Source organism: Schistocerca cancellata, chromosome 11 (assembly GCF_023864275.1).
Source record: "Schistocerca cancellata isolate TAMUIC-IGC-003103 chromosome 11, iqSchCanc2.1, whole genome shotgun sequence".
Lineage (NCBI taxonomy): Eukaryota > Metazoa > Arthropoda > Insecta > Orthoptera > Acrididae > Schistocerca > Schistocerca cancellata.
In genome coordinates, this window is record NC_064636.1 from 148,422,585 (window position 1) to 148,441,604 (window position 19,020).

Consider the following 19,020-nt stretch of genomic DNA (forward strand, 5'->3'; position numbering starts at 1 on the left):
CCACGCGTCGGCTTTGACCCGTGACGTAAGGGTGTTGTCGTGTGTGACGTCATGACGGCGTGGAGTTTGGTTTGAGTGTGGCTGTCTCCAGTTCTATTTTATCTTATTTTATTTACTTTTCTGATCTGTTCGTTCTATCTCATGAGATTTTTTTTTATTTAAAAACACTTATTACTTATTTTAATTATCTGTTTCCTCGAATTTCTGTTTTAGTTTATTATATTTATCTTTCTGATCTGTTCGTTCTATCCCGAGAGGGTTTTATTTATTTTTTATTTATTTTTTTTTTTTTAAGACAAAAAACACTAATCAGCTACTGAAGCACCTTTATCTTCTATGGGTTGCAGGGGTTACGACCCTTGGGGAGGTGGGTGGGTATTCATGCATGGCTGTCTTCACTTACACGTTGTAGCTACGCAAGGCGTCTAAATTTGTTTATATTTAGTTTGCCCCCCCCTCCCCCCACCCAAAAACCCCATTTCCTGCGCTTGTCCCGTTAGTGTCATTAGGCTTCTTGTGGAAAGTGTGTGTGTTTGTTTTTGTTTCCGCCATATTTGTGACGTCATGGGTCAAAGCAGACGGGTGGGATCGGACGCTTCCGTATTTCCCATTTTTCATATTTAATGTTCAATTTCTTTTCTTTTATTCAGGGGGGAGGTGGAGTGGGAAAAAACTGTCGGTCTAGACCACAACCCTGGTTGTTGATGTGGTTGCCACTGTCCGTGAGCAACAGAAGAATGAAAATTTATGAATTAATTTAGTTGCATATGTGAGAGTCCACTTTGTTCTCAAACTGTAGAGTGCTCTAAATCACTCTCACAAAGCAAGATGTCATTCTAATTGGTGGACTAGCTTCTGGGGACAGTGACATCCAAATTACAACCCTGCCAGTCACATTTAGGGTTCTCATATTTTCCTAAATTGCCAAATGTTTGTTGTGGGATGAATATTTTGAAAAAGGACAAGGTCAATTTTCAGACCTTGTGCTTTGTTGATAGTGGTGTTGTCATGAAACATACTGTAATCTTCCTATCCTTCACTCAGAGGTTCAAGTATGTAATTGCCTGCAGTGTAGAAGGTGCCTCAGAGTGCAGTGCAGCTGGCGTGCAGTTGTACTTTTGTCTGCATTGCTATGGTAATGGCAATCTATACTTCCAAGTTGCTTTGTGTTTTGCTGAGCTATTGATATTTATAGCTTTCCTCCATTTATGAAAACATTCTATAAAATACTGCTACAAATAAATTTCTTCTTAGTAAACAAAATTTTGGGAAGACAACTAGTTAGGCACAGATGAATAATGAATGGTCCATAGACAACTTCATCCGTACTCAGCTAACCACTTTGTAGTGTATGGCAGGTGGTACTTCTCATTGTACCAAACATGAGGTTCTCTTCCCTTTCTACTACTTGTGTATGGGGCTAGGGAAGAATGACTGCTTAAATGCCTCTTTGCATGCTATAAATAGTTGAATCTTGTGTTCGTGGTCCCTATGAGAGTGATTTGTAGAGTGCTGCTATATACCTACAATTCTAATTTAAGTATTGGTTCTTGAATCATTGCTGTTGCCAGTAGATATTTTTGAAGCATTGTAATTGCCAGTAGATATGGTAGAACCTATTTGCTATATTCAAGAAGAAAAGTTGTGTTATTATGCATGTGCCAGTTTCCAATTCAGATGCTAATTCAGATTTTTTATCCGATTCTCAAATATATTCCGTTCGATATGTTTGGGACAGTGTTATGTATTGCTGGAAAAACCAATCACATTTGACTGAAAGTTGAGGTCCTAAGTAAAGTAAATGCATGAATCTGTGGAGTATAAATGTATGCCTGAACATTTTTTTCTGACATGTTGTTTTGCCTGATGACAAAACTGCAGATGTCTCTTACTGATTAATACTTCATAGCAATTAAGTTACTACATCATCAACATTCTACTATATGGGGGTGATTTGAAAAGTCTGAGGCTGATAATGAAAATGTAAATTTCTTTGCGTAAATCTTTCCATTTCTGAGAACTTGCACATTGGATCGTATTCAGACAGCCAACAACAACTGACTATTGCATGGAATTGGTTACAGTTTCACACAAAACCTGTTGAAAGTTGTACCAAAATTATGTAGTTAGTGTTGCAATCTGTAAGTGAGGCTGAGAGCTTTTCTGAACACTGTCTTCAAATTTTCTTAATGCTACAGAATGATTTATAAAACTCCATATAGCTTATTTATTGATGATAATATTTTTCATGAATTTGCTGTGCTCATTTCAGTGTATTATGAACAATGTACCAGGATACAGTTTTACTGTTTTAGCTGTAAATTGCATGGGGTCATGATAAGCAGAAGTGTATATAGCTTGTTGTTGTACATATTTTAAGTAAAAAGACTGTATTGAGGACCACTGTTTCAAGGACACTACTTCTGTGTCTAATATTTCTGATAAATTGAGAGTGATTATGTTTGACTTTGTTGGTGCCAACAATAATTAACTTGTGCAGAGGTTAAAACTACGTTACTATAGTATTCTTTCATCCAGCTTTATCTGGCACATTAAACATTCATCTTTGTCATCCATTAGATTGTTGCACTTGTGATTGTTTTTCTTACATGTGTATAAAAAAAAACTACTATTAGTTTTGTTCCTGTTGTAAATGTATTTTGTTCTGTCCTGGGACTGACAATCTGTTCTTTCTTTCTTTCTTTTTGATTCTTAAGTGGGACTTCCTGCTGATATCTAAATTTGATGGTCTACAGGCCAACACAAGGACGTACACTGATCAGCCAGAATATTATGGCCAGGTACCGAATAGCCAGTATCTCCACCTTTTTCATGGATAACAGCGGCGATGCATCATGGCATGGAGGCAGTGAGGCCTTGGTAAGTCACTGGAGGGAGCTGGCCCCATGTCTGCTCACACAAGTCGCCTAATTCTAGTAAATTCCGGGGAGGAGACAACGAGCTCTGACATCATGTTCAATCACAACCCAGATGTGTTAAGTCGAGTTCAGTTCTAGCAAGTTGGGGCCCCATTACTCAATTGGAACTTTCCACTGTGGCCCACAGACCACTCCAGCACACTCCTGGCCTTGTGACATGGTGCATTATCTTGTTGAAAAATGTTGCTGCCATCGGGACACATGATCGTCATGAAGGGGTGTACATGGTTTGCAGCAAGTATACAATACTCCTTGGTTGTTACGGTGCCTTGCAAAAGCTCCACTGGATCCATGGATGCCCATGTGAATGTGCCCCAGAGCATAATAGACCTGCGGCCACCTTGACTCCACCCCAGAGGTGGTGTTCCCCTGGAAGACAATGGATTCATGCCCTCCCATCAGCATGACAAAGTAAGCTCTGCACCAACGTCCAATGCTGATGGTCATGTGCCCATTTCAGTCATAGTTGCTGATGTCATAGTGTTAACATAGGCACGTGCACAAGTTGTCAGCTGTGGAGGCCCATTGTCTGAGGAGTTTTCAGTGCACTGTGTGTTCAGACACACTTGTACTCTGCCCAGCATTAAAGTCAGATTTAGAACTAACATCAGACAGTTCACCACCTGCTCTGTTTTACCAGTCTGCGCAGCCTGTGACATGATGTCTGTAATGAGAGGTGACTGCCCCACCCTATGATGTGTGGACTTGGTTTTGCTGTACCACAAGACCATCACAATCTGCCCTCGGTCAACTGAAGCAGATCACATGGCTTCCTAATTCCACACACGGGCAGCACACTCACTGATATTGTGTGTACCGAGCGTGTCAGTCCTTGCCAGATGACAGTGCTGTCGCTTCCATGGGTTTATGTCTGTAGCAAGTCAGTGGTCGTAACATTCTGGCTGATCAGTGTACGAGGGCAGTTCAATAAGTAATGCAACACATTTTTTTTCTGAAACAGGGGTTGTTTTATTCAGCATTGAAATACACCAGGTTATTCCCCAAACTTTTAGCTACACAACACTATTTTTCAACGTAATCTCCATTCAATGCTACGGCCTTACGCCACCTTGAAATGAGGGCCTGTATGCCTGCACGGTACCATTCCACTGGTCGATGTCGGAGCCAACGTCGTACTGCATCAATAACTTCATCATCATCCGCGTAGTGCCTCCCACGGATTGCGTCCTTCATTGGGCCAAACATATGGAAATCCGACAGTGCGAGATCGGGGCTGTAGGGTGCATGAGGAAGAACAGTCCACTGAAGTTTTGTGAGCTCCTCTCGGGTGCGAAGACTTGTGTGAGGTCTTGCGTTGTCATGAAGAAGGAGAAGTTCGTTCAGATTTTTGTGCCTACGAACACGCTGAAGTCGTTTCTTCAATTTCTGAAGAGTAGCACAATACACTTCAGAGTTGATCGTTTGACCGTGGGGAAGGACATTGAACAGAATAACCCCTTCAGCATCCCAGAAGACTGTAACCATGACTTTATCGGCTGAGGGTATGGCTTTAAACTTTTTCTTGGTAGGGGAGTGGATGTGGCGCCACTCCATTGATTGCCGTTTTGTTTCAGGTTCGAAGTGATGAACCCATGTTTCATCGCCTGTAACAATCTTTGACAAGAAATTGTCACCCTCAGCCACATGACGAGCAAGCAATTCCGAACAGATGGTTCTCCTTTGCTCTTTATGGTGTTCGGTTAGACAACGAGGGACCCAGCGGGAACAAACCTTTGAATATCCCAACTGGTGAACAATTGTGACAGCACTACCAACAGAGATGTCAAGTTCAGCACTGAGTTGTTTGATGGTGATCCGTCGATCATCTCGAACGAGTGTGTTCGCACGCTCCGCCATTGCAGGAGTCGCAGCTGTGCACGGCCGGCCCGCACGCGGGAGATCAGACAGTCTCGCTTGACCTTGCGGCGATGATGACACACGCTTTGCCCAACGACTCACCGTGCTTTTGTCCACTGCCAGATCACCGTAGACATTCTGCAAGCGCCTATGAATATCTGAGATGCCCTGGTTTTCCGCCAAAAGAAACTCGATCACTGCCCGTTGTTTGCAACGCACATCCGTTACAGACGCCATTTTAACAGCTCCGTACAGCGCTGCCACCTGTCGGAAGTCAATGAAACTATACGAGACGAAGCGGGAATGTTTGAAAATATTCCACAATAAATTTCCGGTTTTTTCAACCAAAATTGGCCGAGAAAAAAAAGTGTTGCATTACTTATTGAACTGCCCCCGTATATTCTTCTCTCTTCTGGGTCCCTTTGCCTGCAAAATTTATTTTTCCAATATTCTCTGTTTCATGTTGCAAACTATCAAGTAGAATTTTGTGTGTTGCTTGAGAACATTTATATCACAGATTAGTTTAAGTTGCTTTTGATAGGCTCTTCAAAGTGTGATTTAGTATCAGGACACACATTCTGTGAGGGTAAGAGGCCCTTTGCACCACTTTTTGTGCAGGTTTAATTGAGTGCGGAAAAGTAGTGGCATGTAATCATAATACTGAAATACCTGGATCAGTTTCAACCGAACTTGGTATGCACATGATTGATTACATGGAAAAATTGCCAACTCTTGTTTTAAGAATCGTGGAAGAAGGTTGTTTACATGGAAATGACTGAGCGTGTCCGAGAACTAAATTAGATTGGGTGTACTTTTCATTGCAGTAGATCCACAGTGAGGGGATCCTCCAGGATATAGAGCATATCAGAAAACCAGAATATGCAATAAATATTTACAAACAAAAACAGATGTGCTTATGTACCTTCCGTAGATAACAAATAAAATGGTCCTCATGGATGTAGCATAAATCAAAAAATCTTAAACATATTTTCATTTAGAAAGTAATAAATAACTTGTCACAGAACATGTAAATGTTCTATACATTGAGATTCATATGTTAGTTCTTAGGATATTGTAAATAGAAATATAATTTTAAACACCTATTTACAATGGTTGCATTATTGCACTAACTATGTACAGAAGACAGTTTGTATGCAAAACTCGCAATTATTATATTACTAGTAACATATACAAAAATGATGTGACTTACCAAACAAAAGTGCTGGCATATCGATAGACACACAAACATACACACAAAATTCTAGCTTTCGCAACCAACGGTTGCCTCGTCAGGAAGATATATTTTTTTTCCCCACGTGGAATGTTTCCTTCTATTATATTCATATTAGTAACATATACATTTACACGTCAGTTGGTTCTGCTAAGAAATTCATCAGTGGAGTAAGGGTGTTGGATACCAATAAATGCTTTGGGCTCTTTTTAAACTGAATTTCATTAGTACTTAAACTTTTTATGGCTGCTGGGAGGTTATTGAAAATGTTTGTTCCTGAATAATAGATAACTTCCTGGACCCAAGTAAGTGACTATATATTCTGATGCCATGAACTGAACTGCTGACTTGGAAAACAGAAATATTTTTAATGATAAATTTCATTAACAAATAAATACATTGAGAAGCAGCAGGTCACATCCACAGTTCCCCAAACAGGACATTTTTTAGTTCACACCACAAAGAATAATTATTATATGATTTTGGACTCCAGAAATTTTGGGTTGGTTTGATGAGTTAACCCAAAAAATAATCCCGTCTGACATTATGGAATATGTGTAGAAAATATACTACTTTTTTATTTTTATATCACATATGCCTGATAACATTTGCGTTGCAGATAAAGATTTGTAGAGGTGCTTCAGCAGTTCTGTGCTATTCTCCTCTCAGTTGATTTTCTCATCAATCCCAAGGATTTAATAATGACAGCTTCTTCTATCTGCTTGTCATCATATTTTAGGCACATACTTGCAGGAAACCTTTTACAACTTCTGAATTGTGTATAGTGTGTTTTTCGTAATTTAGTGACAAAGAATTGCCTGGAAACAATATACATCTACGTGGATACTCTGCAAATCACATTCAAGTGCTTGGCAGAGTGTTCATCGAACCACCTTCACAATTCTCTATTATTCCAATCTCGTATAGCGCATGGAAAGAACGAACACCTATATTTTTCCGTACAAGCTCTGACATCCCTTATTTTATAGTGGTGACTGTTCCTCCCTATGTAGGTCAGTGTCAAAAAAATATTTTAGCATTCAGAGGAGAAAGTTGGTGATTGGAATTTCATGAGAAGATTCCATCGCAACGAAAAATGCCGTTCTTTTCACAATTTCCAGCTCTAATGCTGTATCATTCCTGTAACTCTCTCTCCCATATTTCGTGATAGTACAAAATGTGCTGCCTTTCTTTGAACTTTTTCAATGTACTCCGTCAGTTCTATCTGTTGAGGATCCCACACCACACAGCAGTATTCTAAAAGAGGACGGACATGCGTAGTGTATGCAGTCTCCTTAGTAGGTCTGTTACATTTTCTAAGTGTCCTGCCAATAAAATGCAGTCTTCGGTTATTCTTCCCCACAATATTTTTTTAGATTAGACTGATTTATCATGTAACCAAATTTTAATGAGTTCCTTTTAGCACTCGTGTTGATGACCTCACACTTTTCGTAATTTAGGGTCAACTGCTACTTTTTGCACCATTCAGGTATCATTTCTAAATCATTTTGCAATTGGTTTTGATCTTCTGATGACTTTATTAGTCAATAAATGACAGCGTCATCTGCAAACAACCAAAGACAGCTGCTCAAATTGTCTCCAAAATCATTAATATAGATAAGGAACAACAAAGGGCCTATATCACTACCTTGGGGTATGCCAGAAATCACTTCTGTTTTACTCGATGACTTTCCATCAATTACTACGAACTGTGACCTCTGACAGGAAATCACAAATCCAGTCACATAACTGAGACAATATTCCATAAGCACGCAATTTCACTGTGAGCCGCTTGTGTGGTACAGTATCAAAAGCCTTCCAGAAATATAGAATCGTTCTGAAATCCGTTGTCAGTAGCACTCAACACTTCATGTGAATAAAGAGCTACTTGGGTTTCACAGGAGTGATGTTTTCGTAACGCATATTTACTGTGTGTCAATAGACTGTTTTCTTTGAGGTAATTCATAATGTTTGAACACAATATATGTTCTAAAATCCTGCTGCATATCGGCGTTAATGATATGGGCCTGCAATTTAGTGGATTACTCCTACTACCTTTCTTGAATATTGGTGTGACCTGTGCAAGTTTCCAGTCTTTGGGTACGGATCTTTTGTCGAGCGAACGGTTGTAAATGATTGTTAAGTATGGAGCTCATGCATCAGCATCCTCCAAAAGGAACCTAATTGGTATACAATCTGGACTATAAAACTTGCTTTTATTAAGTGATTTGAGTTGCTTCACTACTCTGAGGATATTTCCTTCTACGTTACTCATGTTGGCAGCTGTTCTCGATTCAAATTCTGGAATATTTACTTCATCTTATTTTGTGAAGGCCTTTCGGAATGCTGCGTTTAGTAACTCTGCTTTGTCAGTACTGCCTTCGATAGTATCTCCATTTCTATCGTGCAGAGAAAGCATTCATTGTTTCTTGCTGCTAACATACTTCACATACGATCAGAATCTCTTTGGATTTCCTGCAGAGTTTTGAGACAGAGTTTTACTGTGGAAACTGTTAGAGGCATTTCGCATTGAAGTCTGCACTAAATTTTGGGCTTCTGTAAAAGATCGCTAATCTTGGGGATTTTGCGTCTGTTTAATTTTGGCATCCTTGTTTCGTTTTTCTGCTACAGTGTTTTGTGTACCAAGGAGGATTAGCTCCATTGTTTGTTAATTTATTTGGGATAAATCTCTTGATTGCTGCCGATACTATTTCTTTGAATTTAAGCCACATCTGGTCTACACTTATATTATTAATTTTGAATGACTGGGGATTGTCTCTTAGGAAGGCATCAAGTGATTTTTTTTATCTGCTTTTTTGAATAGGTATATTTTTTGCTTATTTTTTGAGGATTTGGGGTTACAATATTCAATCTCGCTATGACAACTCTGTGTTCACTAATCCCTGAATTGGTTTTGATGCTTGTTATTAACTCAGGATTATTTGTTGCTAAGAGGTCAAGTGTGTTTTCACAACCGTTTACTATTCGCGTGGGCCCATGAACTAATTGCTCAAAATAATTTTCAGAGGATGTGTTTAGCACAATTTTGGATGATATTTTATGCGCACCTCCTGAATAAAATGTGTATTTTTGCCAACATATCGAGGTAAATTAAAGTCACCTCCAACTATTATCGTACGAGTCGGGTACGTGTTTGAAATCAAACTCAAGTTTTCTTTGAACCTTTTAGCAACTGTATCATCTGTATTGGGAGGTCATAAAAGGATCCAATTATTATTTTATTCTGGTTGCCAACAATGACCTCTGCCCATATTAACTCACAGGAAGTATCTACTTCAATTTCGTGACAAGTTAAAGTACTTCTGACAGCAACAAACACACCACTGCCAACCATGTTTAGCCTATCCTTTCGGAACACTGTTAGGTTCTTCACAAAAATTTCGGCTGGGCTTATATACGGCTTTAGCCGGCTTTCAGTGCCTATAATAATTTGAACATCAATGCTTTCTATTAGCGCTTGGAGCTCTGGTACTTTCCCAACACAGCTATGACAATTTACAACTGTTATACCAATGGTTCCTGTATCTACATTCTTCCTGTGTTCAGCCAGCACCCTTTGTGACTGAAGCCCTTCTTGTGTTTTCCCAAGACCCTCTAATCTAAAAAAACCGCCCAGTCCATGCAACACAGCCCCTGCTACCCGTGTAGCTGCCTCCTGCATATAGTGGACACCTGACCTATTCAGCGGAACCTGAAACCCAACCACCCTTTGGCGCAAGTCGAGGAATCTGCAGCCTACATGGTCGCAAAACCGTCTGAGCCTCTGATTCAGGCCCTCCACTCGGCTCTGTACCAGAGGCCCGCAATCGGTCCTGTCGACTATGCTGCAAATGGTCAGCTCTGCTTTCATCTTGCAAGCAAGACAGGCAGCCTTTACCACTTATGTTAGCAGCTTAAAACCAGAGAGAATCTCTTCTGATCCAAAGTGATACATATCATTGGTACTGACGTGAGCAACCACCTGCAGTTGGCTGTATCCTGTGCTCTTCATGGCATCCAGGAAGACTCTTTCCACATCTGGAATGACTCCATCCGCTATGCATACAGAGTGCACATTGGTTTTCTTACCCTTCTTGTCAGCCAAGTCTCTAAGGGGCCCCATAATGCATCTAACGTTGGAGCTCCCAACTACCAATAATCCCACCTTCTGCGATTGCCCGGATCTTGCAGGCTGAGTGGTTTCGTCTGAAAAAGGACAGATTACAGAATCTGGCTCAGCGACAGTGTCAGCCACAGACAGCACCTGGAACTTGTTTGTCAGACTAACTGGGGAGTCCGTACATGTGGCTGCCTGGGAAGTCTTTTGCTGCTTGCTTCGCCCTGGGGCAACCTCCCACTTGACCACAGGTGAGGGGTCAGCCAAAGTGCAAGCAGTAACTGGGTTGGCCACCGGTGAGGACCAATCGTAGGACTCTGACATGCTGGATGTTCGTTGGATCCTACAGCTGACCCACAACAGTGGTGCCTATCCACTGTAGCCTCAAGCTGTGTAACAGAAGCAATCACTGCCTGAAGCTGAGAGTGAAGTGTCACCAACTCTACTCGCATCCGCACGCAACAATCACTGTCCCTGTCCATACTAAAGGCTGTGGAAAACTAAACTATGCAGATAAACGGACTATCAGCACATGCTGTGCAACTCTACTCTAGACCCAATGGAAACGCATGAACTGTGTATAGTAATACACAGATATTCGAAAATCTAACTACCGAAGCACTCAGGTGAAACTAAATAATTTGCCCCTGATTAGGAACTTGTAATATGTCACAAAATCGGTTTACTTTCCAACGCAAATGAAAACATGACAACTGTGGTTGTTAGATATTAAATTTACACGCAGAAACTCAAGAAACTAAACTATTAAAGCACACAGATGATACAATAAAATTTGCCCCTGGTTAGGAACTCGTAAATGTCACAAAAGCGGTTACTCCCCTGTTGCTGCGTCTGTCTCGGTGGGCTACTGCTGCCTGACTAGGCCATGTATTACTGTCCATGAAAAGTTCGTCAACGTGTCTGTTGAGCCTATACTTTATTTGCTATTTAATGTCACGTTTTTATCATCATGTCATGTTTTTATCATCAAACTTGGCATCTGGTAACATTAATGATGATAGAACATCGAGATATACGAGGAGGAGGAAGCTTGAGACACTACATGTCCCAGTTGGACATGCCTGATAGCTTTATACGTCTGTCATTCCTATTGACACCATTTATTTTCTGTCAGAGATATAGGACTTGAACTATTTTGCAGCATTTCCTGTACACTAAATATTCAGATTTTCTTAAAAGAATATTGTGATGTATACAGTCAAATGATTTTGGCAGCTCACAATATGTACCAGTAGCCTGAAGTTTATTGTCTAATAAATTAAGGGCATTCTTACTGTATGTGTATATAGTCTTGTCTATATTGGTGTCCTTCTTTACAGTTCCAAACTGACTTTGACCATACATTATTTGTTGTCAGATAGTAATGTTCCTGGTCATCAGTACAATGGTAAGACATATTTAGAAACCAATTATTAAACTGCAAACCATTTCCAGGAGCAGATGTGAACTCTGACCATAATTTGTTATGAAATACAGACTGAAGTTGAAGAAATGGCAGGAGATTAAGGAGACAGGAATAGGATAAGAAAGGAAAAAAAGGCCTACACAGAGTATTTTGAGAGTTTCAATAGGAGCATTAGACTACAGCTTACTGAAATTGGCGAAAGAAATATAATAAAAGAAGGTATATGAGACTTTGGGAGATGAAATAGTGAAGGTAGCAGAAGAAGAGGAGAAGACGCAGCAGAAACATTTGAACAGCTTGGGAGATGCTAACTGTTGTCAATGAAAGGAGAAAATATAAAATGCACCAAAGTAAGGAGGAGAAGACAGACGCTGCTGCATATAAGAATAGTGAAGAAACCTTCAGAGAAAAGAGAACACCTGAATTAACATAAAGAGCTCAGACGGCAAGCCAGTACTAAGAAAAGAGAGAAAGCTAAGAGGTTGAGAATTGTCTAGAAGGTGTATCTTGAAGTGCTCAAATTTTTCAGAACTGGATATTTTTGTATATTTTGAATTTACTGATTTCTTATACATTTAAGTAATGCGTACAAGTTGTTCCATAACATTTCTCTGTTTTGGTGTGTCTGTAACATACTGTGTCCATATGGACATGAGGCACCATAGTATATATTGTGAATGTAATTCTTTGGCACTGGTATTCAATTACTGGTATTGTTATTAAGCAGGTTTTAATGCAAAATGTGAACAATATAATTCTTATAAATCAGTTTATAAAAACAAAAGTTACTTCACACTCTTGGATTTATTGACATGTGTGGTATACTTAAAATAATTCTAGACACAATCCTACATTTTATGCAAAGTGCTGACGACTTCTGCTTGGTGTACAAACTGACCCATCTTCTCTTTTTCTGTTTTCTAGATGTAGTATTTTGTGACATATCTTACATCACTTGGAACACACAGTTAGATAGGACAGGTAGGTCTGTCTGCTCCTTTTATGGGATTCATATATCTCTCTTTAGGTATACTTGTAAAACTTCTCTCTTGAATTCAAACTGAGTAGTCCTAGCTCCTGTTCCTTTTTTGGGCTCCCAGGCACCATGTACATATATGTCAATCAGCCAAGAAAGTGAAACCCAGTAACATTTCTTTTTGGAATATTTATTATGCACGTGGCAATATTTTGATCTATCCTATCTGTTGTCCTCGTGTTTATTATAAGCTGCAATAATCTGAGGATATTGTGATTGAATTGTCTTCTTCTCTTTTGCAGAGTCTTTTACAGATGATATCCGTTCCATTCCTTCATAGTTAGATACTGCAGGAACCGCTGAATTTGCCATATTTTGTGACAATAATGTCATTATCCTGAGGAAGAGAAAATTAAAAATATCCCCTCTCAGTTTTAACAAACTTTTGCTTTGAAGAAGTGGGAACTCATGTTTCCTCTAACACAGCCTCTTCCTCCATAACATTCTTCTCTTAGAGAAGACAAACAGCAAATACTCTAAATAGGTTGTCAAAAATGAAGTGGAATGATACTTACTTTGCTTCCAATGTTAGATCATCTATCACCTGAATGGTTTGGAAAGTAGGCTTACCAAATTGTTCTTCATATGTTGCATTTGCATTTGGTGATTTTCCTTGACAAAAGGAAAGACTTAAAAGATGTCCAGAAGTGGTGATTAACACCGTGCTTTATCTACAAATAATACTGATTTGTTCCTGGTAAATTGCTTGCAAGAATGTCTTCCAAAATAATTTAATTATATTTCATCATAAAACAGATGTTGACGAGGAACAAAATCCTTATTACATTTGTCTCTTCCCCCATCATCCTCAGCACCTGAATATAATTGCTTGATCCAGGTGCACTATATAATTTCTGTAAGCCTGCACAGTCAAATCTGGTTGCAAAGATTCCATGAGGCCTCTGTTATCAAACAAAAGATAAAAAGAAACAAAATTGATTTTGATACTTTAAAATTAATCTCTTCATAAACAAAACTTTAATCTATGGATAACAATTTCTCTAAAATGATTCTCTCAATAAACATATTTAGCCTTACTGCAAACACTTTCACTTGAAGAAACAAAGAACTTTTCCATAAAACAATACACACTTCCCATCAGTATGCTTCATTGCTACTGCCAAAGCACTACCTACAATACAGACTGTCACAAACACAGTGGTAATGGTAACAATGAAGTGTTAAAACAATGAATGCAGAGTTGAAAACCACTCTGACAGGAATACATGATTGCCAATGTGAAAAATAACTGTTAGCTGACAACTTTTAAAGACTTGTGTTCACATGGACAATGGGGAAGTTAAGGGATAAAGGAACTATTACACAATAATATAGAGAGGGAGGAGGAAGTGAATGATGCATAAGAGTTTGACTGAGTACTCAGAGATCCAAGTGAAACAAGACATCCAGAATGTACAGCAGTCCCTCAGAATTATAAAGATCCCAGTGAGAAACAACCATGACAAAACTGTCCCACTTGGCAGATAAGGTATATGAGGAAACCAAAATACAGTCAGACTTCAAGAATAATACCAGAGAAAGCAGTCATTTAGCAGGTGTCAGTATCACAGGAACATAAGTTTCATAAGACATTTTTGTAAAATACTAACACGAGCTATACACAGAAGAGTGGAATGAATGGGAAATTTGACCTTGGGAAATCATTGTGGGTTCTGTAGACATGTAGGAACAAGGAGGCTATATTGATCTGTTAGAAAATAGATTGAGGAAAGACAAGCATGCATTTGTCCGGAGAAAGCTTTTGACAGTGTTGCGTGGAATATATTTATTGAAATTTTGAAATTATTGCAGATAAAATACAGGAAGCAGAAAGTTATTTACAACATAAACCAAATTGAATTTAAGAGACTTGTATGATTGGTAGTTTTTGAGAAGTGATTAATACAGATTGTAGCCTTTCCCCACATTATCCACTCATTATGCAGAGAAATCGTTAAAGGAAATCAATGAGAAATTTGGAAAGGGAATTGAAATTCAGGGAGAAGAAATAATAAAAAATGAGGTTCGCTGATGACATTGTATTTCTGACAGAAGTGTCAAAGTATTTCAAAGACCAGTTGAAGGGAATGGGCAATCTCTTGAAAATAAGTTATAAGGTAAATGTGAACAGGGCTGAGAATAGGTAATACAGTGTAGTCAAATAAATTTCACTGATATTGGGGAATGGGATTAAAAATGACTAAGAGCATTAGACAGGTTTTGCTATTTGGGCAACAAAGTAACATGCAGTGGTGGAAGCAGTGACAATTTAAAATACACACTGGAGACAATGGGAAGAACTTTTACAAAAAGAGAGGAACTTGTTAACACTGAATGTAAATTTTAGTCTTGGGAAGACAGTTCAGAAAGTATTATAGTGGAATGTAGTCCTCTATGGAAGTAAAACCAAAAGATAAGCACTAAAGACAGGAAGAGATTTACCTTTGAAATGTGGCGCTACCAGAGAATGCTAAAGAGTTCATGAGTAGTTAGGATAACTGATGAATGGGTACTGAAGCAAATCAGGGAGAAGTTTATGGCATAAGTGTTGCACCAACAGTTTTGATTGGGCAACCCCTGTCTTGGTTCACAGATCTCTTTCTGTTGTGGGACAGGGGGATATTGTGGTACTAAGGCATCTGTAACATTACTGGGGGAGAGGTTAGTTATAGGGAGGGAAGAAAACATAACTCTGTAGAAATACCAATCAAACGTAGTACATACAAGGTGAGTTAGGAGAAAATGCCCATGCTTTGATGGGTGATAATGATTCTGAACAGAAAACTTCATATAGACATATCCCCTATTCCAAATGGTTTCCGAGATAGAACACATTAAATGTGCAGTATTTATTTTCTGTATTATGTGAACATTGTCATTGTTTGCAGTTTAATATAGTAGTGTAGAGGAAGCTGAGATGAACAATTTGGTGTGGGACTCTTATGGTCTGTCAAGTTGGGTAAACTGCCTCATATCAATTGAAAAAAGTCTCTCTCTCTCTCTCTCTCTCTCTCTGTGTGTGTGTGTGTGTGTGTGTGTGTGTGTGTGTGTGTGTGTGTGTGTATTTTTTGAGATTTTCAGTATTTTCATGCTCTCTTTACGCAAACTATCAGTCCTGGAGAAAAAATGAAGAAGACTTTTATTGCAGGAAATTTTATGTGATTTAACTTCATACTGTGATGTGTGTTCACTGGAGGTTGCAGTTTTTGAGTTATTCAGTAAAAAGTGCAAAAGTTATTTTAAATGTTTTTTGTCTTGGAAGCTATTTGGAATAGGAAGTATGTCCATATGAAGTTTTTGTTTGTTAAGAATCATCACCACCCCTCAAGGGATATCTTTCATCTTGACTCACCCTGTACATGACAATCTTTTAAGTACTGTGGATTGATTTTAGGTCACACTATTCCCACTAAGGGCAAATTTGTTGCTTGCTCAAGAGTGATTTCGCCTAAAAATATATTTATGCTTGCACCTGTAGAGGGTACTTTAAATATTGCTTATAATTAAGTTTTGTGTTGAATTTGTATGAATCTGTTAAAGATTGGATTTCATTATATTTATACTCAATTTATACCTTAAAAACCATGCAGGCTAACTTCTTAGCTCTGTATTGTGTGGAGTGTAATGAGTGGCATGGGCAAAGTCTCTTGATTTTGTTGTGATGGGGGATGAAACATGGCTGATCTAGACAGTGAATTAGTATGTTGAGCACCTCTGAAAAACTCGTGTTTATGTTTTAGGAATGACGTAGGATGTCCCTGACAGATCTTCTCAAATCTGTGAATACTAACAAATACTGTTAAGAGAGAGATAAAGGATTTGTGCAGCTATTCAAGTGAGGGTTAAAGTGCTCTTATGGTGTCACCAACTCTTCCTCTGCATGCTGATGTTAGCAGTTCCTTCCCATAGAACACGTACGATCAGATGATAGTATACTGTAGCCAATGAAAATCACTGAACCTAATGAGTTGTTTTGGTGAATGACATGAATTCATTACTTTTGTTTTCTTGACTCATGTAGTATGTGATTTACAGTTATTGACCTGGCTATTATGGTTTGTACAGTGAGTTTCCAAGTTTCATATGTATTTCTTATATTGTATGTTGCTCAGAATATGACAAGATTTCAAAGATACTGTTTTATATTTCATTGTTATAATCTGGTTCAGTTGGCAAAGACATCAAACTTGCTAAAGGATAACTGGCTGTGGTAATGAAGTGATATGTAGTGTAGCCTGAGGTCTAGGTTAGGTTAAACTGTTACAGTACAGTTGTGAGTTGGCAAAGTTTACGGAACATTCTATTGTATGTGACAATATTGTGCACAATATATACCATTATGCCACCACATAATTTCATACACCCTGCATCATTGATGACATTTATCAAACAGCATTTTCTCATGTTTCTGCCATCTTGTCTAATCATTAATCATCTTGACAGCAGTTACCAACTGCAGCATGCAATGCAAACCCTGCTGACACTGTAAAAGCACTTTTACCCAAATGAGAACAGTCAAAGGAGGCATTTTTGTTGCCTGATAGTGCTAGTGCAGTAGGAATGCCTGGGTGGAAAATAATTTCATCCAGCAAGAACATACATAATGATAAGTACATATGTTAAAGGGAATTTGCAATAAACATTTATGCACCAGACTTGGAAAATTTGATATCCTGTTATGAAATGTTTGGGACAAAATAGTGATTTGAAGTCTTGCAATGTCATACATCCATGTGATGTTTTCTAGAGTTGGAGAATGGCCCCCATAAGCAGGAAGTGAAAAGCAGTGTTTTTGCTTGTGTGGGGATTAATAAAAGAATACATTATCTATTATGGGCTTTATTGTACTTTATTAAAATCATGCTATTAGCCAATTTTGGCAGTTACTAATTATCAAGCACCTGAAATAAATCAACGTGGAAGAGCATCATGTCTACACAATTTGTCATATATAAATAAAGCACTCCATATCTCACATTAATACAACCTGCTATGTCACGTGTTACATGTTGTGCTCATCACATTCTTTTTCGTCACTTACATGAAACCAGCAGTTGTACTCCATCATAATGTACTCTTAAGTGTAATAGCCTGACAACTAAAACAGCTGTTATGGTACTGTCAAAGATGCACTTACTTCCAAATGTTGTAAACTTATGAATAGCTATGTGTAAGTACATTCCATTTCCGGTTGGTATGCCAGACATAGTTGAAGTATTGTGTACTAGGTAATCGGTGACCAAAGGTCATTTAAGGGTACATATATTCTTTGCAATACATTAAAATCACACGTGAAAGTACAAATATCATGACATATTGATAGAGAAAGAACCTATTTATTTCTGGTCTGCCAGATTTAACAAAACCTAGATCATCAGTGACTTCAGGTTACATACAGATACACGGAGACCAGATTATTGGTATATTGTACTGATGAATGATTCTTAAAAATACAAAATTCTAACATATTTTAAGTTTAAATTATCTGCGATAGATCTGTGGGATCAGATGACATTTTATAGAAAAGGAATCTGCAACTATGGGTCTGCCTTTGAATACACCAAGATGGGTAGGAAGTGGTAATAGGAACCAATAAAGATATAGGTCTATGAGTACACAAGTCCATTGCAATAATGTTGCACAGAAAAATGAGACAACATCCTTCTCAAAACCACATACATATATCTTACATTAAGCAAAATGCACAACTCAAACCACATTATGCAAAGAAAAATGATGGAACCAAGTAGACACATCTGAAAAATTCAGGTAAAAATAATTCCAAGACGTATCAGATAAAAGTGTGGGCTTCTACTCCCCCCCCCTCTCTTTCCCCCATAGGTTACATTAATTTATTACAAAACAACAGAATCCTCGTACAGAGGCCAAATTGTAGTAAATACATTTTTACCTGTGCGCCTTGTATTTTTCAAAATAGATAAATAGCAACAGTAGATGTAAAAAGAGAAAGTCCACAAAAATACTCATTACTGGACACATAAGGCTGTCAAATGTACAACCTGAAAACATGTATATGCATTATATCTGTAGAAAAGTACATGGTAACGATACATTATTTCAAGAAGAATGTAGTTACCTTACATTCTTCTTGAAATAATGTCTTTTAGGTATTTAATGGCAATACCCCGCTTCCCTCACTGTCAACCTAACCCAGGGCCGGCCAAACGCTGCACAGTGTGCAGACATGCGGAAGTGCTGCACATGTGCATACGTGTGCGACAGCGAGCGACAGCGACATCTGTTATTAGACATGTGTCCTAAATGAACGGCAGCAGCTCCACTTCCCTGTTTATGCAGTACAAGCAAGAGCACAACATACCCAGTCTCGTTTACCCCTGGTGACCGTAACTTTAACAGAGAAGCACTGAGAAATGGCAGGTACTGTGAAAAAGC